Source organism: Stegodyphus dumicola, chromosome X1 (genome assembly GCF_044657685.1).
Source record: "Stegodyphus dumicola isolate Sdum_Otavi_A_Nest chromosome X1, ASM4465768v1".
Taxonomy (NCBI): domain Eukaryota; kingdom Metazoa; phylum Arthropoda; class Arachnida; order Araneae; family Eresidae; genus Stegodyphus; species Stegodyphus dumicola.
This window is the reverse complement of record NC_140780.1, coordinates 9,299,317-9,324,424: the sequence shown is the minus strand read 5'-3', so window position 1 is coordinate 9,324,424 and position 25,108 is coordinate 9,299,317. Positions and strand designations below refer to the sequence as shown.

General features: G+C 35.7%; 1 protein-coding gene across 1 annotated transcript in view; it reads right to left on the bottom strand.

Moving 5' to 3' along the window:
• Positions 1-25,108, bottom strand: part of LOC118191430 (uncharacterized) — a 355,798-nt gene that overhangs the window by 227,238 nt on the left and 103,452 nt on the right. The window lies entirely within an intron of this gene.

Genomic DNA, 25,108 nt, shown 5'->3' with positions numbered 1-25,108 from the left:
TAGATGCCTACAGAACTCCCAGTTTCCACTGCAGACAAGAGCTATAAAAAAGATCAAGATCTGCTTTTCTTTCATTATTTGGTGTAACGATAAAACAATATATGTATATTTAGCCAAGAAATTAGTAAATTCAGACAGTAGCTACTAAATAATAAAATTAACAAAATATGCAAAAGTATATTTCTTGTGCGTTCTTAAGTTAAGATATGCCACTATAACGGCAACATGTTTTAGCATAATGGCAACAGTAACATGCTTTAGTATTATTACTGAACGTTAAAGCCGATAATTCTGGTATTTTAATAAATGGGTTATTTCCTTTACACAACGCATTTGCTGTTTATTTCTAATTGGAATACATTTGCTTATTAGGCACACTGAATACACTTTAAGTAAGTATTTATGGAGACGATATCGTGTATGTAAAATTAACTTTTGCCATAACATTTGGCCACCCTCTCCACTATGCATTCCATCCCATCTTTTTCACTCACTCGAGACGGATAATCATAAGGAATGGATATGGAAAAACACTCTAAGGCTAACTTCCTAACGGGCAGGGATACCTTCGTGGAGGACATTCTAATGGACACTGGCTTATACTTATGTTAAAAAGGAAAACCGGCGAAAACCATGCAACCAGTCCGTTCGCCTAGAAGCAAACTCAGGTCGAACTCTCAGGATTCTGTAGTCTTAACAACTCGGACACAGCTGGGGCTATTTTGTGGGGGAATGAATCCAACGAATGGAGTAACGGGCATATTATTCAGATTTAAATCGGATAGAGCACATGTGGAAAGCACTAGCACGCTTACTTGCACCACTGCAATGTACTGAATTAGTTTCAAACTCTTGGTAATGTTATAACTTATTTCTCCAGCCTTCTTAACATTCCTTCGTGGTGTAGTGGTCAGCACGCTAGACGCGTATTCGAGAGATTGGTGGTTCGAGTTCGGGTGAGGGCATTGCTCATGTCTCATCTCTCCTGCTTCGAAATAACCTAACAGTCCCTACAATGGTGACCGAATTAAAAGGGGTGGAGGATGATGATTCTCCGCCATCAGGATTTGGCGCTTGGGGCCCCTAATCCCCAGTTGAACTTTAAAAGGGAAAGTATATAACGTATATCTCCCACCTTCTTAGCATTTCCTCGTGCTGTAGTGGTCAGCTCGCTCGGCGCGTATTCGAGAGGTCCGTGGTTCGAGTCCCGGCGAGGGCATTGTAAATTTTTAATCTCTCTTGCCTTCAAAAATACCTAATGTCTCTACAATGTTACATCTTTTTTAAAATGCATTCGTGTAACTGTTAGTGCGCATAATAACTGTATACTTAACAATGTATACATTATACTCAGCAATGTCATAGTACCTCTTTGCAAGTTACAGCAACTTTCCAGTGCTCGAGATCAGCGATCATCAGCATTTTTAACTTAGTGTCAACAACAGTGTCCTCAGCATGCACTTTCTTTCCATGTTGTGGTTTTTGATAGAGGTAACTTTGAGTTTATAACAGTTATTTTAACCAGTTCACCGTTTGCCCCGAGAGAAATACGTTCACAGAAAAGGCATCGTCATCCGTTAGCGTCGGCAGACTCTCGTCGGGGTGAAATTTGGTCTGAACCGTAACCCCCGAGACACATACGACGCAGCGACGTTTTTCCAACCCCCACAGAATCAAAAGTCGAAAATCAAAAGGGGTGATTGATGGGTTACTTATCTTCTCAGCGGTGTTGCATTAGGATCACAGCGGGGCTGTTTCAGGAAAGTAAAGGATGGGGACACTTTCTTCGACAAGCTACCCCCTCAACATATCTTATGGGATCCACAACGGCTTTCTCCTTTTCTATTAACGGACAAAGGGATTTGAATGCTATCCTTTCAATTCTTAACGATTCAATTCTTCTCTTTTGTTACAGGCCATCAAGAAAACAATAAAACAAAATTCAAGGATATTTCAAATACTAGCTAATGCCCTTATTTTTACGTTATATAAAGCTTTTTCTTGACAATTAAAAATTACATTTACATTGCAATAGATTTGGGGTTAGGTGCAGGAAATGGAAGTGGGGTGGGTGCAAAGGGAAAAATATCTGCTCTAAGGATTACACCAGTCTTTGTGTTGCTTCTTAGGGGGTCGTTATTCACCATCCTTCAGTGTGACAGGTACGCTGTTCAATCTGATTTGAACAGAACTTCTAAATAGGCTTTCACAGGTGGTGAAAGAGGGAAAGAAATATTCTGAACCCAGTTTTAGACACAAAAAGTTTACCTTTGGATGCGAAAAATAGCACGAAATGTTTACGATTTTCCTAACGGCGAACTGGTTAACTTTAATCATGCTTTACAGTCTATTTCCGTTTTCTATGTACCATTCTCTATCAGAATGAGCTTTTAGTACCGCGTTTTATGCAAATGAATCAGAAGGAGTATATAAGGAAGGTTCAACTTACTTCGAGAGAGTTTTCTGTAGTGACTTTGATTTTGTATTTTATGCTATTATTTGTAAAATTAATGTTTTAGTCAACATTTTACACAGCTAATCAGATGCTCTCATCGGACCACTTGACAGTTGGTCACACCCCCTTCAGCAGCAACTATCCTGTCTTCAGTCTCAGCTCAAGTATTAGTCTACTTCAGGCGCCCTTAGAGGCACTACTCCGTGACAGCCGGAACACGATAATCGCGGCATTTGAAACTTCGAGAGGGAGAGAGCTTGCAAGTCCTTAGTGGCGCGTGTTTGCAATCTGGCTACTTCGTTCTTAAATCTACTGCGTTCGGCCGTTTTGTACGTGACTTTTGATAATCGCCGGGTAGGTAAATTAAGGGCCAACTACGTTAGGTATTTGTATGGTAGCTTCGGCTAAGTCTGTTTAGTTTAGAATTGGATTAGTTTCTTAATTTCTAAGTTCGGGCCCCACTGTGGAGTTATTAGGTTATTTTGAGGGTGGAGACGGGAAAAAGTGTGCAGTACTCTTCCGGAATTCGAACGTGGTCCTCTCGAATCCACGCCGAGTATGCTACACACACGAAGGCATACTGGAAGAAGGGAGAAAATACATTATACAATAACTTGTATAGACATTAGGTAGGTTTTGGAAGCAGGCAAGATGAAAAAATAAGCAATCGCCTTCGCCGGGAATCGAACCACGAACCTCTGGAATACCGACCCAGTGTACAAACCCCTACACCACGAAGGCACGCCAAGAAGGTGGGAGAAATACCTTAGAGGGTAACCAAAATTGCTACAGAAATTGTAAATACTTAATGAACATGGGATGGATTAACGAGAAATGAATGAAAATAGAACTGTAGTAGTATTAATTCCCATTTGCGAATATTATAAGAGATGTACCGTCTGGGCGACGGTAAAGTGGTTAGGGCAGCCTACTACGGTACCGAAGAGCCCACGTTCGAATCCCAGAGAAGACATGGATGTTTGTATCCATGGCTTCTCCGGGAATATATAATGTAAATATATAGTGTCGGAGCGGCATGATGGCACTCTAAATATGCGGCGAACGGAGAGTTCTCTCGTGTGGATTGGTGGAAGTGGAGAGGAGTGGGAGACACCCGGATCCCTTCCCCGGGGTGCTTTCCCTCAAAATTGGGGAGGAAAATAGAAGTCCAATCTCTTTTTGGAGTATGCTCTGGCAACCATTGTTCTATGCAATATGGACAACACAACAACAACATAAGAGATGCACTTGAATTACTTTTAACGAGGTAATTTTCTTATGTTTACACTATAAGGTATTTCTCCCGCCTTCTTATCGTGCGTTCGTGGTGTAGTGATTCTGCACGCTGGGTCGGTATTCCAGAGGTCCGTGGTTCGATTCCCGGCGAAGGCGATTGCTCATTTTTTATCTCTCAGTCTTCCAAAAAATCCTAATGTCTCTACAGTGGCGCTCGAACTAAAAGGGTGTTGGATGATGATTATCTTCACCCAGGATTTGGCGATTGGGTCCCCTAAAATCCCCAGTCGCCCTTTGAAAGGGGGAGTATTTAAGGTATTTGTCCCGCCTTCTTAGCGTGCCTTCGTTGTGTAGTGGTTCTGCACCCTGGGCTTATATTCCAGAGGTCCGTGGTGCGATTCTCGGCGAAGGCGATTGCTCACTGTTTATTTCTCCGGCTTCCAAAAAAATACCAATGTGTACAATACAAACTGAAATAGTAGATCTTGAGGCGATCTTCTCTATTAACAAGGTATATCACTTTTTTGGGTAAAGTGTATCCCGTCTGGAAATTAATAATTTTTATAAATCAGATATTCATTAATTGGAGAAGAGCTTGTACTGTCAGTAATATGTGACTGACTCTGGATTTACTCAGTACGGATAGTCTGGTTCTAAATTCTTTTATAAACAGACTATCATATGTATGCTGAAATGTAAAGATAATATAAGCTTCCTTGGGGCATATTCTTATAATGAAGTTTGAACCCCCTAATACTTTCTTCTTGCAAGTTACAGAATCATATGTAACTAATAAACGTGAAGTTTTCTTTTATGATAAAATAATTTTTTTAACTAATTTGGAAAAAAAATGGCTACTGTCCTTTTTCTAGGAACGGAAAGAAGAAAAAACTTGGCTTCCAGAAAAATCATACATTATTCAAGAAAAAGAGAGATAAATTTCTCTGTGCTATTGAAATTTCTATTAAAATGGACAAAAAATTAAAAATATGGAACTAGTTAATCATATGCAAATAAAAGTAATAATTTTAGCTTCTTTTAAACTAAATGGGATGCTATACTTTACAAGAAAATTTTATTAGTGGAAATAAAAATGTAAAAAGTCATAACAAATAAAAAAAACTAATGCATGTCGAATTCATCCCTGCTGTTATTCTATTCTTTGAGAGATTGGAAGGATTAGAAAGGCAGTTACAGTGGATAAATAGATTTCTTAACTTCGAAGTAACCTTTCTTGTTTAAGTGTCAATATCTGGCGAATAATTAATGAAAAAACGATCAAATCTGAGGGCACTGATGGGTCCATTTTAAAATAAATTTATTTTTAACTACTCAACTGAAAAGGAAAATAATAATGTTTTTTTTATCATTGAATAATGAATAGTTAAGAAAATCTGGTAAATTATTTCATCAGAGCTTTAAACTGCTTTTATAAGTGCATTGCTCATAAGTCTAAATAAACTTACGTATTCACTCAAGTACTAACAAGAAATGTTGTCGAAACTGTTTATGAAAAAATGCAAATCTGATGTGGACACCTCTTATGCGAATTATTAAATTATGCATTTCATTTAATTATGCAATTTTGCTGCATTTCATTTAAGCGTATTTTTTCGACTTTCATTAGAGATATGCTTTCCAATCAATCAATTCAGTTCTGACTTTGCGAGGCAAAAGTATATAAAAACTCAAAACATCTTCGCTAAAAATTGTAAATTACAAAAAACATAAAGCACCAAACACAGTTAAAAAGCAATACAGCTTCGATGCAAAAACTAGCAATTCATTCGGCCAGCAGGGAGGAAGATAGATTTTTCGGTGCAAAATACTGAAAATTTACTTTTGATCTTACTCGGCAAAAAGACACTGAAGTTGGTGCAGAAACTGACTTAATTCACTGTAAACAAATGGTGGCTTCATTAGCCTTAGTAGCACTTAAACTACTTTTAAATTGTTGATAAGTCTATAACTATTGTGTGAAGATTCACTAAAGGCATAAAAAACGCAATCGTAACATAATTCAGTCACTTTTAAATAAAACAATTCAGCATAATTGAACCACTTTTAAAGCAAAAAATGCTCTCAACTACCAAGATATAGGAATAAAAAAAAACTAAGCTCAAACTAAGGCTAACAAAGTGGGCATTTATATATATACGTATATTTTTATACATTTTGTATGGTCGATCGCAACCAGAAAAGATAAGCACAACTATATGGTCCCATATACAAAATATACTTATATCATATACTTATATCAGTCTCATATACAAAATTGCAAGCTTCTGAGGCTACTCGTTTTCGAGTTATGCGAGATATATACATACGTACGTACAGACGTCAGGAAAAAAATTCTTAATTCATTTTTTAATCCCTTTTGGGCTAAAGAGTCCTTTACTCTGTCCGTACGTACAGATGTCACGCAAAAGCATCGTTTACATGGATTCGAGAGTAGTAAAAATGGATATTTTCCTTGAAATATGGTACCTGAAATTTTTCGCGATTGCAGTGTTTCCTTTACTTCGCACAAGGAAGTCAAAATATTAAAAAAAGGAAAAAAAATGAGTTTTTGTCAGGTATTATAGAAGAATGGTAACCATTATAATATGAAGATGCAGAATTCAAGAACTGCAGATAGTAAATTCCTATCATATAATAAAGCTAAACAATTAACGTAAATGTATGAAATACTTCATATACCAGAAAACTTAATTCTAGCATTTACATAATTTTGAATTGCACATTTTAGGTTTCTCTCTACTACCATTACCGTTTATATCTAATAATTATAAACCTTCATGTGCATGCAATACAGTTTCGTCTTTTATCAAGCATTTTCTCCTGAATTAATTTTTCTGAAAAATAATGCTGCTATTTAATTTTATTACTAATTCTTGAGTCATACAAAATATTAAGTACAAAATCACTTTCCTAGCATTTCGGAGAAATTCAGTACCGCACTTATGTTTTAAGTATATATTAGGATCTTAAAAATTAATATTCATGGCTCTCGTTAGCTAAAAAGAACATTAAGTAAATGTCTCAATTTACAAGGAAAGCGATTAACATTAAGAAAACTGTGCATCAGTTACTCTCTTTACAATCACTAATATCTTTCGTTATTATTTTTAACTTTTCGCTTCATTAGAACAACGTTTACAACTTTTGAAACAGTCTCAATCAAGTAAACATTTGGTGAAACACTGTATTTATTACGTTTCTTTCATAGGTGGATATATTTCTATATAGTAATAAACTTTTCTTCTCGTGCAAACAAGTAAATCGATTTGCGTTATAATGGAAAATAAAATACTTCTTCGTCAAGACAATTTATAAACGTTATAAAAAAAAACCTAACTTGTGACGAAGACTAGAAGGCAAGATGAGCGGCCTGAGACCAAAGCAAAATTTCTAAGTTCTATGTACACTTGATAAGAAAATGCATAAAACATTTCAGTATAAATGATATCGGTTCATTCTTAATAAACAATAAACAATTCGTAAATAATTTTCTTTCTTTCTTTTTTTTTTTTTTTTTTTTTTTGCCAAATCAGGAAACAAAAAATGTGACACTTTAGCTTTGCGTATGACGCCATGATTTAAATTTCATATACTATAACAACTTTTTCTCAATCAATAAAAAAATTAACTTGGGAATAATATATAGTGTCAATTATCTTAACCTGAAACAAAAGCCAACAGCAGCTATTTATTTAAAATGCTGACTATAACGAAACATTCTCGACATGGAAGGACGTTACAAGCAATCGCGTGTCTTCTTCAACATTAGAACATGACCTTCTATAAGGATAATATATTTAATGTTTGCAAATTTTATTTTTATTGCATATTTCGTAAAACTTACAAAATTTTTTTTATTAACAAACTCTACAATTTGAAAGCGAGCGGAGGCAACACTTTTCGTAATAAAAGTAGATTTTATCTCCAGCGCGCGATATTGTTGTCACTCTGAAATGAGTGCGAAAATGAGCGTTTTCAGAGTTTTTCAATTGATATTTCGACTGATTAAAATCTTACAAAGATGAGAGTAGTCGAAATGGCTTTCCACGATTTTTTGGAATCCAGGCGTGCTTTCTATTGAAACTCTTCTCCCCGCCGTTCCGGAGGAGATGATATCACAAACAGATACGCATAGATTACTGAAGTTTTCCTCCACGTAGAGAACATCAACTTTCTGCAGTTTTAAAACTGATCACTTGAATTAAAATAATAGTAAAAATTCTTTGAACTGTGTAGCTGTATCTTCTGTTTTTAGACTGTCTCTCTACGTTGTAAATTCTTTCTACTTCCCAAAGCGTTATCATCTAGTTTTCTGAATGTGTGAAAATTGTGTCATTTGATGCTAATATTGGCAGACTAATTAATGCATCAGGAATTAATTAATTAAGGTGACCATCACGCTTGAAATAAATATTATTATTTCAAGCGTGATGATTTCAAGCGTATATTAGGTTATTTTAAAGCAACAGACATGAGAAATAAGCAGTGACCTCAAGGACATTCGAACCTGGACCTTCGAATACGGGTCAAGTGTGCTATATCTTTACACAACGAAGGTATGCTAGAAGGAGGGAGTAAATACCTTATATACTTCCCCTTTTAAATAGCGATTGGGGATTCAGGGAACCCAATCGCCATATCCTGGTGGAGATGAATTATTATCCACCCCTTTTTAGTTTCAACGGCACTGTAGAGGCATTAGGTTATTTGAAATGGAAGATGTAAAAAACATGCAATGCTCTTGCCGGGACTCGAACCTGGATCTCTCGAATACGCTCCGAGTATGCTACCTTTAGATCACGAAGAGATGCTGCAAAGAGGGAGAAAATATCTTATAGTGTAGAATTAAGAAGTAACTTTTCGAAAATTCTGGACACAATTTAACTCCTTAATTTTTACTAGTGCTTTAATGCACCAATAAAAATTCAGAAAGTAATGTTTTTTACCATTATTTATTCTTTATTTTGACTGAACGTGTTTCTTTAATTTAACTCGAAAGTGCATCGATTTAATAATCTCATTCGGTGCACCCGAGTTGACTCGGTTGAGTAAATTAAACGTTTAAAATATCCTCTTTATTTTGTAGGACTTTTGAAGCCTCATGAACTCATTTAAAAAATTATAGCATTTTGTGGCGAGGAGGCAAAACACTTAACACATATACAAGAAAAAAAATAAAGCAAACACATATCCATATTAATATATATATATAGAGAGAGAGAGAGATAATCTGAAATTTTACATTTCTCAGGCAGAAAGGAGAATAAGGGAAAAAAAACTCTGAAAAAAAAAAAAAATTAAAAAAAAAAAAGATTTTTAATAGAGAACTTGTAGGTAACACGAAATGACATATGTCTATCTTCACCTATGTAACTTTATCTCATAAAAATTATCATTTTCGCAATTTACTAGTATCCAACTTTATTTCAGTAGCATACAAATTGTAAAACTTCCTTAAAGTTTTATGAACTACAGCTCGTAGACATTACGAATTAAAAATCAAAATTAGCAAAACTATCCATTTCTACCTGTAAGTTTCAAAACAATACAGGTACCGAAAACTACAAAAACATAATTTAGATTTCTTCTATCAAGGCTGGATTCCAAAACTGTATTCCTCAATCTAACTATAGTTTTTAAGAGATCCTTAAACTCATTTACCATTCTAATCGGATAGCAAGTCGGCTTATAGGGCAAACAGTGAATTGTAGCATTACCATAGTACGCTCTAGAGTCATTTTAGAAAATATTGTCATCAATAGATACCTGAGCATTAGTCAATTTGCATAGTGGTGAAGGTCGGTGTAGAAATAGAAAGCACAGAAAAGAGATAATATAAAGATATTTCTTAGTTAAAATGAATTGACGAAGTTACTCAGTTTCACGACAGGAGGCTTAATCGCTTAATTATTGCTAAATGATAGACGATTTGTTATATATATTATTGCATAAGTAATTTCATTATTATTGTTTCTGTTAAGTAACTACGTTTATCACTCGTTTTCATATAACACTCATAAGCATGAAAAATGTGCAGCGAGACTAGAACTCGACCTTCCGATTGCTAATTGGAAGTGCTTCCGAGTTACAATTCACACAAAATTCATACAATTCGTGACAGCATGGAACACTGCGGAGCTTGTTTTTACATCCTGATGCCATGAAATCATCACACTGTTGCACAAAAATAAGGTATATTCAAGTAATTATTAAAAAGTTGTAACATTCTGCTGTACCGACATTAAATGCAGCCACCAATTCATGAATAGTTAAATTTCCAAAGTTTCTTTCAGCAGTAACTGGGTTTCACAAAGTTGTACTCTTTCACAAATATCAATGGTGGCCTTTTTCTCCGTTTATCATATACACTGCGTTTACATCAAAGTGCTTCTCCTCCTTTAAATACGGCCAGTGTGCCCGTCGCTTTTCACTGCTACCGTTACACCACGAAAGCATGCCGGAAGGAGAGAGAAAAATATAACTTGATACAAAACATTCCTTTTACTGTCTTTCACATGGATATTAACGGCCTTCTCATCAGCTGGAATTTACACTGCCGTTTCAATTTTCAAAGCTGATATGTACAGGAAAAGTGAGCGGTTGTGACATCAGAAACTTTACTGTATAGAATCGAACAGGTATTGTTCTAGCCCTTTAACTATTTAGAACATGGAATCCGTTCCACAGAGTGTGTGTTCAATGCCGGCGGTATTTAAGGGTTGTCTGTTGTGGCAGTATCTGCTATTTGGAATGACTGCATTCTAGAATAACTTGAATGAGATGAAGAAGCTAGATTAGTACCCCCGTCAAACCAAAGGCAACTGAGGTATCGCTGGACCTACCAAACGATCAAAACAAACACATCTCCCAAGCGGCCTACGAGAGCCGTAAGCTGACGGATGTATTCTACAGCAGGCAAAAAAAAAAAAAAAAACGATAACTGAAGTTTGGCTTTATTTGACATTTTAAAAGCTGTCTTCTCGAGTAACGTTCATAGTGTCGACGTATGTGGTGACAATGCGCGAACTTTCGAAATAATTCTCTTCCATCCCATAATACAAATATTTGCGCTGAAAAAGTGCGATAAATTATCCTGTTCTGTTTTTGTTATTATATTGTATTTGCTTGAGTACATGTACGTGAACTAAGAATAAAGGTATGTCTGCAATTTCGCAGTGACATTATAAGTTTGTAGAGTCATTAGGTTTTATTTGGAGGCCGGAGAGATGAAAAGTTAACAACGCCTTCGCCGGGAATCCAACCACGGACCTCTGGAATACCGGCCCAACGTGCTATCGTTTCACCACGAGGGCACGCTAGGGAAGTGGAAGAAATACCTTATATATTCTCCTTTTTAAAGGGCGACTAGGGTTTTAGGGGACCTAGTCACCAAATCCTATGTGTGGAGAATCAACCTCCACAACCCTTTTAGTTCGTGCGCCACTTGTAGAGTCATTAGGTTTTATTTGGAGGCCGGAGAGATTAAAAATTAACAACGCCTTCGCCGGGAATCGAACCACAGACCTCTGGAATACCGGCCCAGCGTGCTACTGTTACACCACGAAGGCACGCTAGGAAAGTGGGAGAAATACCTTATAAGTTGATTTATCGGGGCGAAGACCCCAGTCCACCTAGCCGGAATCATCCGACCATATGACCAGAGGGGACTAACCCATCAAGCAACAAACGATGGCGTCCAGCGACATTATAAGGTATTTTCTCCCTACTCTCAGCACGCCTTCGTGGTGTAACGTTTAGCACACTCGGTGCGTATTCGAGAGGTCCAGGTTCGAGGCTCGGCGAGAGCATCGCTCATTTTTCACATCTCCTGCTTCAAAAATACGTAATGCCTCTACAATGGAGCCCGAACTAAAAGGAGGTGGATGATGATTATTCACCACCAGGATTTGGAGATTGAGTCCCCTAATCTCCAGGAGCTCTTTATAAAGGGGAGTACATAAGGTGTCAGAAGGAGGCGCAGACCGACCCACCTAACCAAACAAGTTGTTCCTATGGTCATAACAGACCACGCCCATTCAACAAAGAAAAATAAGTAAACCATAAGAGAAATGGATATTATCATGCATTAATAAATAAAAACATGTATTTTCTCCCTCCTTCAAAGCATGCCTTCGTGGTGCACCTGTTAGCACACTCAGCGCATATTCGAGAGAGCCAGACTCGAGTCCCGGCAAGGGCATTGCTCATTTTTCACATATCCTGCTTCAAAAATACCTAATGTCTCTACAACACGAGGAATCTTAAAACAGTGGGAAGACGATAAAAGTATTTTGTAATGAACTGCCTTCCGTTTTCTTTCAAATATGTAAATCAGAGACTTAAGGTGACTGAAAACAAAATTTTAATGGTGGCAAATGAATTACAACTAAATCGTCATGTAAATCGAGAATAAAATGACTAGCAGCCTACCAAAAGACTATCGCCTGTTTTTGGATATCTACTAAAACGGTTTGGGTAACTGTTTCATAATTAATTTAAATTGGTATTATAATCTGGTAATTAATATAAGTACATTTATTTCAGAAGATTTTTCATGAAAATATCCTTTTTCACACAGCAAATTGTTTTTATATATTTCGTAGGCGGAGTTCAGGCGAGGAGTCCAGGCGGAGTTCAGATCAACGTCATTAAAAATTTCTGCACATAATAAATAATACGTGCGAAGAAAAATTCTTTCCGTAGAAAATATTCTTACAGCAATCATATTTCGTTATCCTATAGCGCATAAACGAACAATCTGAAAGGTAAAAATTGGAAAACTAAAATATACACTTCCAAGAACATATTTTCGCAGAGGGTTGTGATGAGTCCAATTTAAAGTTGAAGGATATCCTCAAAATGTGCTTATTAAAGAAGCTGTAAAACATTTCTCTAGAGGGAAAAGAAATTACCGAAACAGAAATAAGAATTGAAGGAACGTGAGATCCAACCTTAATTCTAAAGAAAAAAATGCGTCTTCAAAGTAACAGGAAAAGAAGCAACAATTCGAGCATTTCATTTTGCATGTGAAAAGATAACAAATAAAGAGGAGTAATGCGAACAACGCTGTCAAGTAAAAACACAAGAACATTTGTTTCTTAAAAATTACCGGCACTGTTCCAAAATTTAACTTGTTAATAAGTGCCTTAATGCATTTTAAAGTGTGTTAACTGGCATAAATAATTAATAGTTTACTTCGGAAATTTCCAATATACAGATCCTAACTGGGTGCACTGGTTGAGAAAAAAATCTGATTCGGAAACCACATGACTTCCTTGTGCCTATTAAATTATACGCATTGTTTGCTATATTTCATTTAGGCTCATTTCCTCGAATTTCATTAGAGATATGTTTCTCAATCAATTCAGTTCGCAGCAAGGCATAAATATATGAAACCTCAAAACATCTCCATTCAAAATTGCAAAATACTAAAAAAAAAAATAAATAAATAAATAAATAAATGAAATCAAACAAAGTTAAAAACGGTTTAAAAAATTTATAATTAAAATTCCTAGGCAAAAACAAGCAATTTGGCCAGCGGGCCAGAAGACAGATCTTCCGGTGCATAAAACTGAACTCGGAGTTTGGTCTCACTCGGAAAAAAGACACTGAAGTTGGTGCAGAAACTGCCTTAATTGACTATTCTATTAGGAGTTTCAAAAGCAAAGAAACACGGCTTCGTTAGCCTTAGTAATATTTTAACATTTTTATATTAATGATAATTCTATAACTATTTCATGCAAAATAACTAAAGTCATAAGAATCTTAACCGACACACAAGAACAACAGAATTCAAGCCCTTTTAAACCAAAAAATGCACAATTTACCATGTTCGTAAAGACTAAAAGAACTGAGCTCAGCAAGCTGGATAACAGAGTGGGTATATGCATACTTTTGGTGAGGCCGATTGCAACCAACAAAGGAGCTGCACAGCTGCATGTTAAAGCAATTATATATGCAAAATTTCAACTTTCTGAGGCTAGTCGTTTTTTGAGTTATGTGAACTACATACATACGTGAATGAATCCATTTTACAATCCGTTTTGGAAAAAATCTGATGTGTGCACCACATGACTTCATTGTACGGAATATTAAATTATACGCATTTTTTCTTGCATTTCATTTAAACTTATTGGATTGAATTAAATCTACTGTGTCGATAGCGCATAAACCACAATAGAATAAATTCACTCTTTAAAATTCACTACATCTGTTTACCATAGCGACACCCTGACGCTAGGTTCACTTAACCTTATATTTCGTTCATATTATAACTCATAATGTACAAAATTTATATCATTTGAAGAAGTATCTAATCATTGCCACATGCTCTATTCAAATACTATAATCAATCTAGAACAATGTATAAAAGAAATCAAGCAAACAAAACAAAAAAAAGTTTTTCCGATTGTTGAGTATTTCTCATTCAATTAATTCAGTCTCCCTTCGCGACAAGAGTTCACCAGCGGCCAAGCGGTAAAGTCGCTGAACACTGGTAGTTCGGTCCGAGGTTCGAATCCCGCAAACAGGCTGGCTGCATGGGCGTTTTCGTGGTTTTCCCCATGTGTAACGTGTATACGAGCCAGTTTCCCTTAGAAAGTCCTCCACGAAGACATCCCTCCTCTTACGCAGATAGCCCTAGTGTGCTTTGCCATAATTAAATACACCACTACACCACCACCCTTCGCGACAAGGCAAAAATACATAAAAACTCAAAATATATATATTAATTATTTATATATATTAATATTTATGGTTAAAAAACTAATCGAACTTTAAGACCAGACACAACGAATTTGATCTCTCTTAAACAGGCCCAAATTTCACACTAAATTTTAGAATTAAAGTATTGTAACTTAAATTTTGATAATTAAAATCGTAACCAATTTTTTATGTGTGCACAGTTAATATAGCCAATAAGCTGCGCAAATGGCAAAATATATTTTTTTACTATTGGTACTGACACACTGAAAAATAATCATTGTAAAATGTAGTAGTGGTATTAAAGTTTTCCAGTTTTTGTTTGGATGGTACGTGTTAGTCAAAAGGTTGAGAACCGCTACTCTAGGCTTAACAAAATTAAACATTTTTGTTAATTGATTTAGACTTAATTTTTGCAATGTTTATTTAAATAACATAAAAAGAAAATGCAGTTTAATATAGTTTTAAGAATGCATCAAATAAATTTTATAGAAATTTATATATAAATAAATGTTTATGTGTTAATTTCTATAAATTTCAGTATGTACTGATTTATATTTTATATCATTTATTTATTTATTTTGCAGAGGCATTAAGTTATTTTGATGCAGGAGAAATGAAAAATATGTAATGACCTCGTCGGGACTCGAACCTGGACCTCTGGAATCAGGGGCGTAGCTAGAGTTCCCAGCGCCCGGGGACAATTGAAGAATTTGCTCTCCTTCCTGCGTGCCAAGAATGGAAAACATTTCATTAAAAAATTTCGTTGCATCAATTTGGCGCCCCTTGGATGCTGCGCCCGGGGACAGATGTCTTCCTTTGCCCCACCCTAGCTATGCCACTGTCTGGAATACGCGCCGAGCATGCCATCATTACACCACGAAGGCTTACAGAAAGGAGTGAGAAAATATCTCATAATCTTTTCATTTATTATTATTCAGTATGTAACGATTTAAATTTTATTTCAGTACATATCACTTTAATTTGGGTAGACACCACGTTTACCCATAGGAGTAGTCTACTGATGATTTGGGTAGTGTCTTTCACGGCAGTGTCTTCTTTTTAGGTCTCAAACGTGTCTGGGATGTTTCAGTTTATTGCATCCAGTTCCGGAATTATCAATGGAGTCCACATACAGCTACCAGTCCTGATGTACAGAACTTTGGCTGTTACCTGAATCGTACGCCTAGACGCAATGGGATCGTTATTGTCAGGGTCGGTTCCTAAAACGTGCAACTGAATGTGCCTATATTTATGTTTGTGATCGTAGAAAAAATTCTTTTCTTTGTCTCTACGCAAAGAAGTTATGGCACACTTCATTACTTTAGAGGGTCCGAAAGTCAAGGCAATCGCATTTTGTGAGAGCGATCTGATGCAAATATAATAAATATGTATGTATATATATTTTTGGTTCATCAAGTTTGATTTCATTAAATACCATATAGATAAAAAAATTATGTATACTGAAAACAAGCCGCGTGATTATTGTTGAAATTAAGTAAAAAATAAGAAAAGTTCATTAACGTTTTACGCAGTACGAGAAATATAATAAAATCAATTCGAAATTCAAACTTTCGGGCTTACAGCTGCACATGTTCGGGTGAGGAATACATTATTCAAAACTGGATGGCTCCAGGTCGTGCTGTTTTTCCACAATGGGAGAAACATGTACACATTCAGTCAGATTCTTCATTATTTAATTTCTTTAAATAAAATACAGGGATATAATATTTTGTGACAACGTCCTGAAAAGTGATAAGAGGCATTAAAGTGTTTAAACGCGAAATGCCGTTTCGATGCTAATATCCCATTCGGGACTAACGTCCAACTTTAGGGCTAATAATAATATAAAATGAAAAATTAGCAAAATAAAATCTGAAAGCTTTCAGACGGGATCAAATAGACGCATAAACGTTTCCAAGAGCATTTGCGCTAACGCCAATTTTGGGTTAAAAATATTTAAAAACAGCATATCTTTAGAATTTCTCATAGATAGTTTTACACCTTGAAGATAAAAATGTTTTATTCCCTACAGTGTTGCCAGTGCTCACTTTGAAATTCTTCAATTTTTTAATCAAATATTAGTTGAGAATCTGCAAAATACAAAATAGACAGTGAAAAAATTCGAATTCGAAATTCGTGCTTCCAGGTGCCCAAGTTCGGTGGAGGACTATGTTATTGAAAATTTGGCTGCTCTAGGTTTCACTTTGCGAGAAACATACAAACATGCATGCGGATTCATCATTTAGCTTCCTTATATATAATACAGGGCGATAATATTTGGTGGAAACAAACTGAGAAGTTATACATTGCATTTAAGCAATTTAACGCGAAATGCTGTTACCCTGCTTGTCTAACTCCCCTTTGGGGTGAAAAAAACTTTCATCTATACTACAGTAAATATGACCAGTAGTACACACACACACACAAACACACACACACACAAAAAAAAAAAAAAAAGTCAATTACTGTAGAGAATTGGAGTTGGACTGTTTAAAAATGAATATCCTAAAATGAAACACTAATCAGAATTTACCTTATAGAGTCAATAGGATTTTCGAAGTAGGAAACATAATATTTGAGCAAATGCCCTCGCCGGGACTCGAACCTGAACCTTTCGAATACACGCCGAGTGTGCTAACCGTTACACCACGAAGACATGCTGGGAGGAGGAAGAAAATACCTTACATACTCCCTTTTTTAAAGGGGAACTGGAGATTAGAGCATCCAGTCGACAAATTCTCGTGGTGAAGAATCATCATAAACAACGTTTTAGTTCGGGCGCCACTGTAGAGTAACTTAGAATATTTAAATGTCAGGAAACTGAAGAAATGAGAAATGCCCTCACCGGGACTCGATACTGGCCTTTCTAAGACGCACCGAGTGCGCTACCTTTAAATCACGAAGGCATGCTGGAAGGAGGAAGAAAATACCTTACCTACTCTTTTTAGAGGGCGACTGGGGATTAGGGGCCAAATCCTGGTGGTAAAGCATCACCACCCTTTCTTTCTGGTTCGGGCGGCCACCGTAGAGTCGTCAAGTTATTTTATAGCAGGAAACAAGAAAAATGAGCAATGCCCTCACCGAGACTCGAACCTGGACCTCTCGAATACGCCCCTAACAATTACACCACGAAGGCATGCTGGAAGGAGGGAGAAAACACCTTTAAAACAACACTCATTTAACTTTAAACTAACATTCATTTAATGCTAAAACAACGTGACAAGGAAAAACGTTGATTTAAGGAAAGGTGTAGAGTGGTTAACTGGTTTCTTAACACAGATTCAAGGTTATTCTTCTTCACCGTTTTGGTTAAGTAAGATTTTACTGTATAAGGTTTCCCTAAGGCTTCACAGCGGGTCTGAAAGAATGGTATAAAAAGTGAAGCGTAATTACTCAAGTTTGTAAACATCACAAATAGTAATAAAAAATGAAGCGCAGTCTTTCAGCGGTATCTATGCATCAGCACTCTCACACAAGCAGTTGCTCGTAAGTATCACATTGACAGAACCGGTCTTTGAAGAATGACAAATGCTCTTTCCATTTAGAGTAAAGTGAAAATCGAAACTCTTCCCTGCGAAAATAAATAAAAAAATTTGACCAAAATTATTCGAAAGTCAACCGCTTGAAAAGTTATTTCTTTCTCGAGAAAACTTGAATGAATCTTAAAAACTATCCAATATCTGATTAGATTTCGAACAATTCTTTCTAAGCTTTCAGAATAAATAAATAAGTAAATAAAAACGGCAACGGCGAATAATATTGGATTCTCATATTTTGTGTAGTTGAACTTTTGTAAACGTAAAAGAAATCGACTGTATAAACAAAAGAAGGGAGTCTTAATCAAATATTCTTGGACACACTTCTACTGTGTTTAGGTAACTTAAAGCTGAATAAATAATCTCATTTCAATAAGTTATAAACGGAAAATTTGATTTGAATTATATAGGACAATCCATTTAAAATTGAAATAATTCATGCGATATGACGTTTCATTTTAATAAAAAAAAATCAGATTGTTTTATTACGCTAACATATTATTTTTTTTGACAGGACAGTTTGAATTCTTCTTCGTTTTTACGAACAAAGGTTTCGATATTTGAATAAAAATTGAATTATAAATATCGGAAATGTTTACACAATTTCATGTTTAACATTATCACAGAGTTAGTCAAATTTAGAATAAACGTCGTGACCCTTGGGTGCACACCCATCATTTTAAAATTATTGGTAATCAATATTTTTCCCCTCCTTACAGCATACCTTCGTGGCGTAATGAGAACACACTCGGCACGTATTCGAGAGGTCCAGGCTCGAGTCCAGGCGATTTGCTCATTCTTCAGTTCCCCTGCTTCAAAACATTCTAATGACTCTACAATGGCACCCGAACTAAAAGGTGGTAGATGATGATCCTTCACCACTAGGATTTGGCAGCTGGATGCCCTTATCCCCAGTCGCCCTTTAAAAGGATAAGCGACGGAGGACGTGGGCACTGAGTCCTTTGCGATTCGGTTAATCAGTACAGCACCCCGTCTACCCTTATCTAGAGTTGAAAGGGGGAGTATATAAGGTATTTCTGCCGCCTTCTTAACATGCCTTCGTGGTGTAGCGGCCAGCACACTCGGCGCGTAGAAGTCCGAGTCCCGGAGAAGTTATTGCTCATTTTTCGTGTCTCCTGCTTCGAAATAGCCTGATGTCTCTACAGACTACTAAAAGTTTCTTGTTATTCTTGCTAGACTCTATAAAAGTTCAAAAAAAGGAAATTTGAAGTATTAGTTCTACCTGTGCCCTCTCTATAACTGCGGTTTGTTAAACGGTAGTTCTTTTTTTTTAAAGCAGAAAGTCATAATTTACTTTAATGACCTTTCGTGCAAAGTTGTGCTTATGTAAGTTAAAAACGTGAACATTTTAAGAACTGTTTATGATAATGATTCGAGTTTTTATTCAAGAAAAAGTATGAAGTCATCATACCATGTGGCTATGAGTGAAGCTCAAAGAAAACATGTGTTGAAACATAATTTAAAATTTACTTAAGCTCTGTGGGATTCTCACTCGTGTAATTCTCAGTTACTCTAGAAAGTGAAGAATCTTAAGAACTGTTAAGCGAATAATCGTTTGAGTTCGCGTAGATGAAACAACAAGCACAAAGGGTAAAATAACCCTTTATTACTCAGATAAAAGTTAACAGAACTCTGTCTTGGAGTTTTGCAATAAAGCCAAACACTCAGACTTTGAACTTAAGACATAAAGATCTAAACTAAACTAAACTAAAGAGTATAGCCGAAGCTATCAAACTTTTAATGCAGTTGGCCCCTTAAACACGAGATGACTGCGAAGCTATCAAGAGCCTGAGTACGGTCGAGCATAATAACAGCTTTGAGAGAGAATAGCCAAAAGGCAGACGCGCGGAAATCAGAAACTCTGATTCTCTCTTTCTCAGCAAGTAGAACTTCGCGGTTAAATACCGCTCTTCCTCATTATGTACTCAGAGTGATTCTAAAACTACGTTCTGGCCGGAAGTAGTAAGTTGAAGTTAAGAATTTGACAGGAAAAGCACTTTAACTTAAAATTTAACTGTTAATAAAATTGACATAATCTTTACAGCTCTGTTCACGAAGTCGAGACCAGCTATTTTATCTATAATGGAATCGGTTGTAAAACAAGTGCTTGCAAATAATTCTACTATATTTAAGAGAAATTGCGAATTATTAAGATGTCAAAGGTAAGTTTTTAAACAAGTTTATCAGAGGCACGTTTTAATTTTTTGTTAAAACTTAATGTACATATCGTGTGTTTTAGTTCGTTGTAATAAAAAAAAAGTTGTGCCCTCTTTAAATTAACTTTAACTGTTTCTTTCCAGTTGCAGAATCTGTGTAATAAATTGTTTCTTACTTTAGGTACATTTAATAAGTTCGAAAATCTTTCCAAATTGCGAATATAATTCATTTAAGAATTACTTTGCTTTTATTTAGTTTTCTTTCGTAATTAGAAATACTGTGTTATCCTTATGAAGTAATTACTCCCTCCTTCCAGGAAGACTTCATGGTGTAACGGTAGCACTCTCGGCGTGTATTCGAGAGGTCCAGGTTTGAGTCCCGGCGAGGGCATTGCTCATGTTTCATGTTTCTTGCTTCAAAATAACTTATTGACTCTGCAGTGCTGGCCGAACTAAAAGGTCACCACCTTTCCAGTTCCACAGTAATTCATCAACAACAAGGATTTGGCGATTGGACCCAGGACCCTAATCCCCAGGACAGGACTAAGTGTGGGAAGCACCAACACATCGCCATTGGCAGAACTTGTGTCGCTCCTTCACACTAACCGTCTTGAGAAGAACACCTCCACAGGGCGCACTTACGCCACGCATTGGTGTTAATTGAAAAGTTATCATTAGGGCATACAGAACTTGTGGTACAGAGCATGGCTTGAAGATACAGTTGCTGATGACAATGACATTACAATACCATACATTACAGTTAATGGTGAAACATAAATATAAGTATATGTACACAAATAAACAAATAGAATTGAATGGAAAAACATTAAACATTATTATCTTAAGTTATTGTGATATTAATGTCATGTTTTGGAGACAGTGTAATACATATTTGAGAATTGCATTGTGGGTGTTGTGGGTTTAAGTTGATAGGTTTGCTCAGTGTGCAGTGTCAGTACGGAGATGCAGTTCATAGATGGTTCACAGTTCATTCACAGTTCATGACCCTTTAAAGGAAGATGTATACAAAGATATTTTCTCCCTCAATCCAGCATGCCTTCGTGCTGTAATGCTCAGCACAGTCGGCGTGTATTCGAGAGGTCCAGGTTCGAGTCCTGCCGAGGGCATTGCACACTTTTCATGTCTTCTGATTCAAAATAACCTAATGACTCTATAAATCTAGTTGCGTAAAAACTTCAGTGAAAACAGCTATCATGAGTCTTATATTAAAAATGCATTCCCTCTAATATTCAAATTCAGTTCCAACTGAATACTCTTCTGAAATGAAATATGGAATCAAGTAAAATATTAGAGTGCATTGCCAATAAAGGATCGTAATAGTGCGAGCTTTGCTTTCCATTTGCCTACTAAAAAGTAGGCAAAAAAAAGAAATCTTATGTACATGGGCAACTGTAACAGAGGATTTCAAACTTATGAGTGTCTAAACCTTCCAAAAATAGTTGGACATCAGTTTTGAATACAAAGAAGCAAATAAGCGGAGATTGAAAAAGAAGCTACTCTTTCCTGTTAAAAAAAAATCCAGTACTACCACGGGAAACGACGAAGACGTATATCGTTCACAAGATCGTTGAGGGCACGAAGTATCAATGTACAAATGTGCACTACAAGTGAAATGCGGTACACATTACGATGTACTACAGTCACAAATGCTTCCCGTGTCCAACGTTGGGCGCATTAATTTGCTAATTATTAATTAATAAATTTATTAATGGCTATTAATTTCGTTTTGGCATTTTGCGTTGATTCACTATAAACGGCGAATCACTTTTTAAATTGTTGCCACCAAATATTAGAGCCCTGTATTATATTTAAAGAAATTAAATAATGAAGAATCTGCATAAATGGATATGTTTCTCGCATTGTAATTAAACGAAGGTACCTAGAGCCATCCAATTTTGAATAACGTACTTTTCCACCCGAATATGGGCATCTGGAAGCCCAAATTATGAATTTGTTTTATTATCTATTTCGAATTTCGTAAAATTTTAACGAATTTTTAATTAACAAACTCGATTTCAAAGCGAGCAATGACAATACTGTACGGAAAAACATATTTTCATCTTCCGCGCGCGAGACTGTGTATCGGGAATTCTAAAGATATGCTCATTTCAAAATTATTTTGAGATGTTGCTGTTGAGGTGAATTTTATGGTTTAAGTGCGAAGAAGATAATATTTAATAAATAGATATAAAGCTAACACACTCGTTAAAAATGCCCCTTTGAGCTTAACGTAAAATATGAAAGCTTACAGACTTTTTTTTTTTGGCATTAATAACCCACCTATATGAAACAGTGTGAATTTCATAAAACGAATAAGAAAAACGAATTTTATGGAATAAACATCATATTACAATTAGTAATCTATCGTACGTTTTCGGAAGTTTTGCCGTTGACATATTCTAACAGCCTAGTGAAGAACTTTTAATCAGGCTTTTAAGTTTAATGCTTTAATTTTTGCTTTACTGATGCTTTAATTTAAGTTTATTGAAAACGATTTGATTTAAGTTTTAAAAATTTAACTTAAATCGAATCGTTTAAGTTATTAACTCAAGGTTTAAAAAGTTAAAACAAAATTTAAAAAAAAGAGAAGTTTATGTTCATTGAGCTTACTTCAATATATATGCAATCAGTTGCAGTACTCTGAAAATCAAACGAACTGCCTTGAGACTAAGAGAGCACTTTATAGTCTTTAACTTACTTACACAGAAAAGGAAATATGAACAATTTAGGAATATGATAATTTCTCAAAAGAGTGCTTGCATCATAATCTCGCAACTATTAAGCCTCTTGGTAGGAAACAGCACATTGAGAACGAATAAAATTAATGGTACAGAAATAATTAACATATGTTTTCTATAAATTTAATTTTATTAAATTTTACTTTTTATTTACTTCAGAGAAAATTTAAAATAAAACTTCTTCGTTTGCATTATTCGTGAAATATTTTATCAGATAGCGAAATTAGATACGTTGATGGCAGCCTTATTACATATTGATACTGAAGAGTCATTGATTCAGAGAATAATATCATAACTACCAGTCTCGATATATATTTATGCTATCACGTATGTTGGTCACCACGAGATTATAAGAGGTATTATCTTAAGTGAATGCCATTAGAGGATTCAGTTTATCCACATAAATCATCTCTCAAACGACCGCAAACAAGAATTTACGCTTTTAGCGTGCAACTCTGGACTGCTCGTATACGTGTCGAGTATGCTTCCAGTTTCACTACGAAGGCATGCAGAAGGAGAAACTACTTTATAGACTTCCCAATTTAACTGGGGATTAGACTGGAGATTAGAGGACCTAGTCGCCAAATCCCGCTGGTAACGAACTATCGTCCATCGCCTTTTTCAGTTCGGGCGTCACTTGTTGAGTCACTAATTTTTTTGAAGCGGGAGACGTGAAAAATGTGCAGGGTCCTTTTCGGGACTCGAACTCTGGACTTATCGAATACGAGTCGAGTATGCTTCCAGCTACACCCCGAAGGCATGCGGAAAATAGGGAGAAAATAACTTGTTTTCTGCGAGTGGGGAGAGGAAGTATTGCTTTCATTATGTTAATACAAGAAAGTTTCATGTATCACTATGCTAATACTTTGCCTGGGAACGTCCAACACACTCAAAAATACAGCAGTTCTAGATGAAAAAGAGAAAATCTTAAGTCACTGAGTAAGCAGAAACAACTGCGAATAATATTATATTTGAAATGATCAGAATTTAAAACAAAAAAATCAGGATAATGCTCGGAGTCTGCAGATATCAAGTTAAATCATCCCAGAACTACTGGTAAGTTTATCACAGAACAGTAAGGCTTGTTTTCATTCAGTAGGAAGTATAAATTTGAGTATTTGTTTCAGGTACTCAGAACGGGTATTAATATGAACGAATTTTGGACAAGAGAAACTTAAAACTTAGAGTGAAATATAGAAACTGCTACTAGAACATAATGTTCAACATTGTCACTCAATAGATTTTCCTGTTGTGATGGTATATAATTCTGTTTGGTTCATCTCGGTGGCCAGAAGCTATCTTAGTTTCGCACTCAGTAGTCTCCTTATAGTCTTAATAGAAACTATGCAGTTTGTATAATAATTTCATAAATACATAATTTTAACGAAAGTTGTCCACCATCGCAAATATTATCTGCGCAAACAGTTCACGTTCTTGTGCTTAATTACATTTATCAAACGATTTTTTGCATTTGAGAGAATAAGATTTGCTTTAGAACACTGCGTTGCGAAATTTATAAAAAAATATCGTTATTATGAAGCACAAGGTAAGAATTGTAAGAATTGGAGGCTTCCTTCAGCCCACCTGGACACGAGTGTCTCCATAGCTCAAACGAAGGGGCCCCCGTATCTCCACAAACGAGGTCAGCCAGTAACCCAGCCACCCTCAAACAACAAACAAAAATATTAAATCAAAAGTAAGTAAGCAGATCTAACATAAAATTACACACCAACAAACAAACAAAAAGAAAATCCATAAACACAAATTCACGACATGGAACACCAGAGATATCTAAAACCCATATAAATACAAAATTCAATTTTAACAGAAGATTCCTACTAGCGCCCTATTTTCATTGATAAACTTCATTAGAGCAATAGAATATGATTTAAAAACTTTAAAATTATTGACACTTACATTAAAATCAGTAATGTTAAAAATCTGTCGAATAGGGGCTATTAAACTACAATCAACCACGAAATGCGTAGCATCACCATCAACATGACAACTATTACATAATCTATTTTCCTGCAGATTAAATCGGTTGAAAGAGAACAGAAACCTACCATGTCCAGTTAAAACCTGATTCACATCAATATTATTCATACATTTCATTTTATTCGTGATTTTAATTAGTTTTATAAATCCTTTGTTTTTAGGTGAAGAAACCCACTGTATTTTCCATTTGTTAACGTAAAATTTTTTCATTCTTCGAATTGC